The sequence below is a fragment of the Meles meles genome, chromosome 3 (genome assembly GCF_922984935.1).
Source record: "Meles meles chromosome 3, mMelMel3.1 paternal haplotype, whole genome shotgun sequence".
NCBI classification, from domain to species: Eukaryota; Metazoa; Chordata; class Mammalia; order Carnivora; family Mustelidae; genus Meles; species Meles meles.
Genome location: NC_060068.1, coordinates 155355451 through 155365487, shown reverse-complemented (window position 1 = coordinate 155365487; position 10037 = coordinate 155355451). Strand labels below are relative to the sequence as shown.

At 40.1% G+C, this 10037-nt stretch overlaps 1 pseudogene; it reads right to left on the bottom strand.

Annotated features, from left to right (window-relative positions):
* Positions 1-9114: 9114 nt before the first annotated feature.
* On the bottom strand, positions 9115-9289 carry LOC123939430 (annotated as a pseudogene).
* Positions 9290-10037: the final 748 nt, after the last annotated feature.

Genomic DNA, 10037 nt, shown 5'->3' with positions numbered 1-10037 from the left:
TAAAGATAGTATTTACAATAATGCAAACATAAAAACCTCTACAAATACAATGGCAGAGGTCTAGTTACTCCTAATATGACCCCTTCAGGAACAATATAAGGGGAAAAAATGACTCTCTCATCACATTTGATAATGAATTGGATCCACCCCCCCTCCAAACTGAAATTACCAAAATGATTTAACATGTGACGTTGAAAACATTGTTAGTAATGATAGATAGCCTTGCCTATAAGGTGGACTGTGCCTTGAGAAATTAGTTAATAATAGTGATAGCTGTATATAATTTATATACATGTAAGTTCAAAAATTATTTACTAAGAAAAGGATGTGATCAAAGAGTTTAAATATCACTATTTTAAATTTCTAAAAATGAAGCTTTTGAATTCAATTTGAAAAAAATTCTGTTGTGAGTTCAGAGTTACTACAGAAGGCCAAAATGAGTTTTACTGGCCAAGAATAAACATACCTATAATAAGGAAAAATGAAGAAAAGACATTGTTGATTGAAAAGAATATTGGGGTGTTGTGGGGTGTATTTATCTATCTCTGCCTAGCTCCACAGATAGACTGTGAACCTTGTGGGGACAAGGACTGTGCCTATTAGCTCTATATCCCCCAGCTGATCATCCCTACCTAGAATTGGTAGGAGTTCAAAAAATTGTTTTCCGGATTAATGGATTAAAGAAAAAAATCAAAATACTAAGGGTAATTTGACCTTTGGTTTATAGCATAATTTCTCATTGCCGCTTAGCATTTCCCAATGATGAGTATTTATTCCCAGATGGAAGACCACTGTCTGTGTGCAGTAGAATTCAAATGACAGCATCAAGAGCTTGAGTTAACAGGAAGTCCAACCCCTATCTGGACCCTCATTAGCCTTCACACGTCACTCTACCTCCCCACACTTCCACTTAATACTCCTGGTTCTTTTCTGGAGCCACATGGGAAAATTGTAATCTCCTTTCCACCAAATCAGCCCATCGTTTATAAAGAAAATCACTGTGTCGCCCCCATCAATGAGGTGTTCTCCTCCCGTGTTTTAATGGTGCAAGATCAAATGCTGCAAGAAGTGGAAAGAAAGCCCAATTTTAATCTTTCAGTCATGGGTCCTTTGCTGGGAAGTGTATAAGCCTTATCTAGCCAGAAGGCTCTTAGGCTTTTGATAACTAGACCCTAACACTCTTTTGAGCATCAAAACATGGCAGTGAAATTCCCTGGCTCTTGCTCATCCCCTGCAAAGGTTCATCTGTGTTAGTAACCACAGGGTGCAGGCCTACAGGAGGCTGCGGACCACTACATGCCTCTGAATGGGCTCTATTGAAGCACCTTTATGGTGCCTGGGTGGCTTAGTTGGTTAAGTGTCTGCCTTCGGCTCAGGTCAGGATCCCAGGGTCCCAAGATCGAGCCCCACACTGGGCTCCCTGCTCAGTGGAGAGCCGGCTTCTCTCTCTCCCTCTGCTGCTCCCCCTGCATGTGCACTCTCTCTCTCTCTCTCTCTCTCTCTGTCAAATAAATTAATAAAAATTTTTTTTAAATTACTTTTATCAGCTTCTCTCAAAGTGCAGAGAGGAAACACCTATATCAGAAACATTGGAAGTCTGTGTTAAAATACAGATTCCTCAGCCTACTCCAGGGCAGAATTCCTAAGGTAAGATCTAGAATCCTTACTGCTTAATGAGTCTTCCCTCACTCAATAATTCTGATACATACCCAAGCCTGAAGACTCAGACTAAAGTAATACCATGTCTAAATGACATGCAAGTTGCCTTTTACTGCAGTCCATGTTGGTAGATGGCAGCCACATAAATAAGGAATTATTTTTAATTTTTTTCAATTAAATTCAATTAATTAACATAAAATGTATTATTAGTTTCAGAGATAGAGGTCAGTGATTCCCAGTCTTGTGTAATACCCAGCTCTCATGACATCACAGGCCTTCCTTAATGTCCATCACCCAGATAACCCATCCCATTTCCCCCTCCCATCCAGCAACCCTCAGATTGTTTCCTATGATTAAGAGTCTTCTATGGTTTGTCTCCCTCTCTGATTTTGTCGTGTTTTATTTTTTTCCTCTCTTCCCCTATGATCTTCTTTTTTGTTTCTTAAATTCCACATATGAGTGAGATTGTATGGTAATTGTCTTTCTCTAATTGACTCATTTTACTTAGCATAATATACTCTAGTTCCATCCATGTCTTTGCAAATGGCAAGATTTCATTTTTCTGATGGCTAAATAGCATTCCATTGTATATAAATACCACATCTTCTTTATCATTCATCTGTCGATGGCACTTGGGCTCTTTCCATAGTTGGCTATTGTGGACATTGCTGCTATAAACATTGGGATGCAGGTGCCCCTTTGGATCACTACATTTGTATTTTTGGGCTAAATACACAGTAGTGCAATTGCTGGGTCGTAGGGTAGCTCTATTTTCAACTTTCTAAGGAAACTCCATACTGTTTTCCAGAGTATACACACCAGCTTGCATTCCCACCAATAGTTTAAGATGGTTCTCCTTTCTCTGCATCTTTACCAATATCTGTTGTTTTCTGACTTGATAATTTGAGCCATTCTGACTGGTGTGAGGTGGTATCTCTTTGTGGTTTTGATTTGTATTTCCCTGATGCTGAGTGATGTTGAGCATTTTTTCATGTGTTTATTGGCCATTTGGATGTCTTCTTTGCACAAAGGTCTGTTCATGTCTTCTGACCATTTCTTGATTGGATTATTTGTTCTTTGGGTGTTGAGTTTGATAAGTCTTTATAGATTTTGATACTAGCCCTTATCTGACAGGACATTTGCAAATATCTTCCCCCATTCTGTCAGCTGTCTTTTGGTTTTGTGGACTGTTTCCTTTGCTGTGCAAAGCTTTTAATCTTGATGAAGTCCAATAGTTCATTTTTGCCTTAGCTTCCTTTGCCTTTGGAGATGTGTTTAGTAAGAAGTTGTTGTGGCCAAGGTCACAGAGGTTGCTACCTGTGCTCTCCTCTAGGATTTTGATGGATTCCTGTTTCACATTTAGGTCTTTCATCCATTTTGAGTCTATTTTTGTGTATAGTGTAAGAAAACGGTCCATTTTTATTCTTCTGCCTGTGGCTGTCCAATTTTCCCAACACCATTTGTTGAAAGATAAGGAATATTTTTAAGTGGGATTATCAATATTTATAGAATGTGAAAAAAAGAAAAGGTATCTGTCAAGGGGATTTAGTAGCAATCACATATAAAATCATGATCAAAAGGTGGGCTCCTATAGCTAACAGGGCTGGCCTAGGCAACATAGGTGGACATCTGTCCCAGCAGGTTGACCAGATGGAAGATAGGATTCTTAATCCACTGAGCCACCCAGGCACCCCGGAAGATAGGATTCTATTTAAAATCCCTTTTCTCATCGTTCTTTCTCCCTCATGCTTCTTAGCTGCCCAAAGTCTGTTTTTTCCTCGCCCTTATTCTCAGTCCTCTCTCCAGAGAGCCTCTGTATTTCCGGGGCTGCAAGGTCAAGTGCAGGGGAAAGGAACCCACAAGACAAAAGCCTTTGAAGAACTCATATACTGAATTCTTGGGATTTCAGCTCTGGAGCTGTTGTGTGACCTGTCTGAGATATTTTCAGCTTCTCTAAAAAGGGTCTTACTCTTAGTGAGGTCATTTCCACCACTGTTTTCTTCCTTTTCAGTACATAGGGTTTTGTATGTGTTTACAATACACAGAAGCCACATCACAGGTCAAGAGGGTAGAAGTTCATGAACAGAATAGTTTGTGTATTTAATTTGGAGTATGTAAAGGTTAATTTTATATGTCATCTTGGCTGGGTTAAGAGATGCCCTGATCGCTGGTAAGACATTATTTCCAGGTGTGTCTGTGAGGTTGTCTCTAGAAGAGATTAGTATTTGAATCCATACATTAAGTAAAGAAGATTGCCCTCAACAATGAAGGTAAGCATCTCTCGATTTACTGAGGGCCTGAATAGAACAAAAAAGGCAGAGGAAAAGAAAATTGCTATCTTTGCTTGATCTGGGAGATCCATTTTCTCCTGCCCTTGAACATCAGTACTTCTGCTTCTTGCCTCTTTGTACGCTGACACAGACTTACACCATAAGCACCCTTGGTTCTCCAGCCTTTGGACTCAGACTGAATTACACCACTGTCTTTCCTGGTTCTCCAATTTGCAGATGGCAGATTGTGAGACTTCTCGGCCTCCACAACTGTGTGAGCCAATTCCTGTAATAATTTAATAATAATGTAATAAATTTCCTCTTATATATATATCTATATATACCCTATTAGCTCTTTTTCTCAGGAGAACACGGACTAATACGCATGATAAGGGAACACTTTATTCTCTTACTTTCAACTGCCTCATTGAAACTCAGAGCACCCTTTTTTGGTGAACTGCTGATCCTACCCTGCAGGCGAAAAGACCACAGGAAGTAGCAAACAATCAGTAGGTGTCAGCAAATGATCTCATTCCCGAAGGAGATCAAAGAGCCTGGACTCTGAGCCCAAACGAAAATATTTACCTAATATCTTGCTGAGAACATTAGCATTCTGGAGAAGGACTTCAGGGTGTAAGAGACAAGAAAAATCACTGAACTATGTTGGAAACAACTTGGGATAAGAAAGGATGAGCTAAGATGCTGAGCTAGGTTTTTCCAGCTTTGACTTCTTATGGAGGCTTTGGTATCAGAGTCTGGGCGAATTTGCACCAGGGTGGGCCAGTTCCCAGGTCCCCAGACTACTAGGAAGAAGGTCTAACTCGGCTTCTTGCTTACCATTCACAGCAACAATGTGCAAAAATACAGATTATGTCCCAGTACCCTAGAGTTTCTTCATTCTGATGACCCTGGCTAAATTCATTACTAAGAAATCCAGATTTACAAAATGAAAAATTATTTATGAAAAAAATATTTCCCTTCAGAGAGTCACCACGAGATTTTTCATGAATGCATTTGAAAAACATAGTTCCAGGTACAAAACTCTGATCCACTCACAGCTCTCCAAGAACACATCTCCTGCATTACGAGAAACACCACCCAAAAAAGTCCACAAGGCCCAGGTGCTTACGGCAGCTGAGCGGCCCATCTGGGAAATAACTCCAGAACTCCTTCAGACAAACTTGCTGTGGCAGGGTGACAGGGCAGTCACTGAGCCTCTGCCAGCTCATTTGTGGTCAGTATTTTTCACAGATGCTCCCTGGTGAGTAGCAATTTCCGGATATTTTTCAAATGATTTTCATCCTGCCAGCTGGGCACAGTTCAGGGAGTACAGCTTGGAGGACTCAGCCGGATGGACCAATCAAAGACAGCTTGCCAGCCTGATTTGGATTGGACTGGATTGTTTGAGCCTTACCCTGAGGTTGGCAAACCCCCTGCTTTCCCGTCCTGTTGATTTCCATCCTTGGAAAATCACTTCCCAGTCCTTCTTGCCTCTGCTATGACAGCTCACTATGCACTCATCTCTCCTGCTCTAATGCCCTCTCCCAAGCCGACACCATTGAAGGGCAGGCAATGACTGAGGCAATGAGTGAGAACACCATTCTAAAAACAGGAAAATAGGGGCGCCTGGGTGGCTCAGTGGTTTAGGCCTCTGCCTTCAGCTCAGGTCATGGTCTCAGGGTCCTGGGATCGAGCCCCACATCGGGCTCTCTGCTCCGTGGGGAGCCTGCTTCCTCCTCTCTCTCTGCCTGCCTCTCTGCCTAGTTGTGACCTCTCTGTCAAATAAAATAAATAAAATATTTAAAAAAAATTAAAAATAAAAAATAAAAAAAATAAAAACGGGAAAATATAAATCTTGTCCCAGTTCTGCCACTAACCTAGCTACATGGTTTTGGTCAATTTGGTTAACCTCTCTGGGCCTCAGTTGCCTATCTGCTAAAATGAGAGAGCCCATCACTAATCTCAGCTAAGGCCTTTTCCAAATCATCCAAGTCCTTCCATCGGGCTGCCGATCTGATGACAGCCAGCCACCTCTCCACCTCTTAAATGTATTTTCTGAGCTATTTAAGGATATTCAGGGTTTCAGAAGAAAAGCAGTGTTCCTTGCATGAGCCTGCGTCAGTTCGGCCTAGTCAGACTAGAGCTGAACATTAAATTTGGAAGAAGACATGAAATACATTATTAATGCTGCTTGGGGCAAGAAGAGGCTGAAGGAAACAAAGAAGCTGTAAAAATCAATGGTGAAATGGAATTTATCTCCTCTGTGCAAGGCTGACCTCCCAAGACTTCTCCTCCAGGGCCCCGGGATCCTGACTAATGAATAATGAATCAAAACATGCTCTCCATGACCTTTAGGATATGCAAAGATCAAGGATGATTAAAGAACAGAAGAGAAAATACTGTAAAGTTTATTATTATATTCTAAATTAAAAAGAATATTTCCTCAGATTTTAAAAGATATACAGAAATTTGGAGAATGCTGGAAAATATAAGTCATAAAATAAAATCACCATAAAAGAGATAACCACAGTCAACATTTTGCCTCTTTCCCTTTTACCTTTTCTGATCCAAACACCAAGAAAACCATTTCCTCCACTATTTGGAAATGTGAGTCGTATCCTGAATCATCCTCGTTCATGAAAACCTCTGAATCCTAGAGAATCTGACTTGCTGGTACAATTTTTGGCTTTCTTTCTCATATGCCACCCTTACCCAAAATGAAAAATAATGCTAACAGGTGATTATTTGAATATGTAGCTAAATCAGGGGTCACTGTGGAGGGTTCCTGTTGCTTAGTGTTTGCAACAAGCCTTCGTCTGATCTCTGTACAGCAGTAGAGGGTACAAGGCACTTTTTTCTAATACGCACTCCTTGCTTCTCAGCTTTAAATTCTTCAGTGGTTTCCCATGCATTTTTGATCTAATCCACATTCCTCAAGAGGGCTTCCAGAAACCATCATGGTCAGACTCCTGCCTCTGCATCTGGTCTTGGTATGTACTACTCTCTGCTCCTGTAACACCTTTGGCTCTTTGCCCAGGCTGTTCCCTCCTCCTGAAGGACTCTTCCTCTTCCCAGTGCCCAGCTAATTCCCAATCTATCCATTGACTGCATTATCTTCAGCTACATGCTCCCATGTATTCTTTCCATGTGAGCGTTCAAAACATTTCATTGCTATAGTTTGTTTGTTTGTTTGTTTATTGCTTTTCCTACTAGATTCTAAATACCTTGAAAGCAATGACTAGCTATTTTGCTCACCGCTGTATCCCTATCCTCAAGCATGGGCATTTTGCACAGTGAGTATACAATAAACACTTGTTGAATATATTAGCGGATGACAGTCTTAATCCACATTAACCAACAATGCTCTTCAGGAGAAGAAAAAAAATACACACACACACACACACACACACACTGCTGTCTTTCAGAGACGGAGTTTTTATAAGTGGTCAACACTATAAAGAGAGAGAGAAATTCACTGTGCCCATTTTTTTTTTTTTTTTTGGATTTTATTTATTTGACAGAGAGAGATCACAAGCAAGCAGAGAGGCAGGCAGAGGGAAAGGAAGGGAAGCAGGCTCCCTGCTGAGCAGAGAGCCGGATGCTGTAGGACTTGATCCCAGAACCCTGGGATCATGACCTGAGCCGAAGGCAGAGGCTTTAACCCACTGATCTATCCACGTGCCCCTCACTGTGCCCTTTTTTGAAATTCACAATACTTGGTTTTATAATGTTCGCATTGAAACCTTTATATGGCTTCTGTAATTGCTACTGTAACTCTTCAACTTCCCCAGAGTAGGATAGGAACTAGGGAAATGATCAGCAGCTCTGTGACCTGTGCCCCCAGGCAGCACCATTAACATTTGCATTCTACCACTTTACTCCTCCGAGGGGTAGCAGAGAGACCCTCCAGTGTTAACACAGCCAGGCTCTACCCTGCAGGCTCTCTCTAGCCATACACACAGGAAATCTGTTATCAGAAAAATGGAGAACTGGGGCTCAAATGGGAGAAGCAGGAAATCCATGTTACTCATACTTGGCATACTAGTCATTCTTCTATGGTTGTAGCAGCCCATTCTGTCTTTACAGTGGTAGAAAAGGGCTTTCATTCTCTGAGTGAATAGCCCCTTACTTTTGGGGAGAGGTGTCCAGGACAGAGAGTCAAATAATGGAAACCAGACATTATTAATGGGCTCTAGGATCAGCCCCCAACCTACCCACAATGCAGCAGCCCATTGCTCCAGCCAGGCTAGTTCCCTCACAGCCTCCCAAAAGTGTAGGGGAGGCAAAGGGGAAGGATGTGCTCTATATCAACACCAGGGGCGGGGCAGGGGCAGGATTTTAATCATTCTAACATATTTCTGATAGTTACAATTACTTATAGTGAACAACATACACTATGAAAGTACATCATGGTTTTATTTGTGCTGTAGAATGTTAATATCTTCCTCCTTTATCATTATAGAAAATAACATTATGAACAATCGCCTCAAGGAGAGTAAGCCCCAAGACCATTCTTTTCATGCCCTGCTTATGCTATTTTTATTCATGCCATGCTTATTCCCAGCTCCAAACCATTACTCATCCTGACCGAGTATCTGGAAGAAATGCCTTGCCCACTCCCTTTCACATTGCAAATCCAACTTACCCTAGCAGAACCAACCTGCTACTGCCTTCTCTGTAGGATCTTCCATCTCTAATCTGCAATGATCTGCCGTATCCCTGGCTCCTTTTATACTTATAGCCAACATCACTCCTTTTGATGATTAAGTACATTCTGCTTCGTATTGGCTCTTGGCTGTTTCTAATGTCTATCTTGATTCCCTAGTAGATCTCTAAATCCCTGGAAGGTAAAAACTGACTTAAACTTCATTGCATTTTTATTACAGTATTAACCACACAACAGATATTGAAAGATGTAATAAATGACTGAAACCATCATGAAACGAACAGGAACCAAAATATAGAGCATAGTGGTAGAATCCATAGTATTTAACTGTGGCCGGTTAGGAAAGAATTCATTTAACAATACATGGACTAAAGAGAAATTGACACATTGGTTTTGATTTTCAGATAGATCTCTTTACAATACAATAGACTTGCTTAGAAATTAAATGACTAGCCAGTGGAACACATGTATTCTGGATTTTAATGTGAAACTAGTTATGAACAATTTTCTTTGACTAGCTGATTTAAAGCACAACTAACTATTTGAAGTATAAAAGGAATGTCTCATAAACCTGCCTTCATGGTTCAGTATTACCTGAGTGTCCACTCTTTCCCTCTTTTAGTAATATTTCAATTAGCAATAATCACGCCTCGGATAAACCTCATTGGCTATGATTCTGCCACTGCGCAAAGCTTCTTTTAGTAATAATTCAAAAGATTTAAGATATACATAAGAGATTTAAATGAACTGATGAACACCTACAAAAACCTATAGCTAACATCAATAATGAACCTAGAAAAAAAAAATAATGAACCTAGAAGTTTTCTCACTAAGATCAGGAACAATGAATGCAAGGATATTCCTTTTTCACCACTCCTTTTCAACATTGTCCTAGAAGTCCTAGCTCATATAATAAGATAAGATAAGGTAATAAAATGTATACAGATCAGGAAGAAAGAAACAAAACTGTCTTTACCCATAAAAGACATGATCATCTATGCAGAAAACCTGAAATAATTAACAAAAACACTCTGGGATTAATAAGAAATTAGAGCAAGATCATAAGATACAAGGTTAATATATAAAAAAAAAAAAATCAATCACTTTTCTACCAGCAATTAACAAGTAGAATTTGAATTTAAAACACAATACCATTTACGCTAGCCCTCCAAAAAATGAATACTTAGATATAAAGGTAACAAAATATGTACAAGTTCCATATGAGGAAAACCACGAAACTCTGATGAAAGAAATCAAGTAAGAACTAAAACCACAAAACTCTGATCACGTAAGAACTAAATAAATGGAGAAGGATTCCATGTTCACTGATAGGGAGATCCGATATTGTCAATATGTCTGTTCTTCCAACTTGATCTATAAATTCAACACAATCCTAACCAAAATCCCAGCAAATTATTTCATGGATATTAGCAAACTGATCT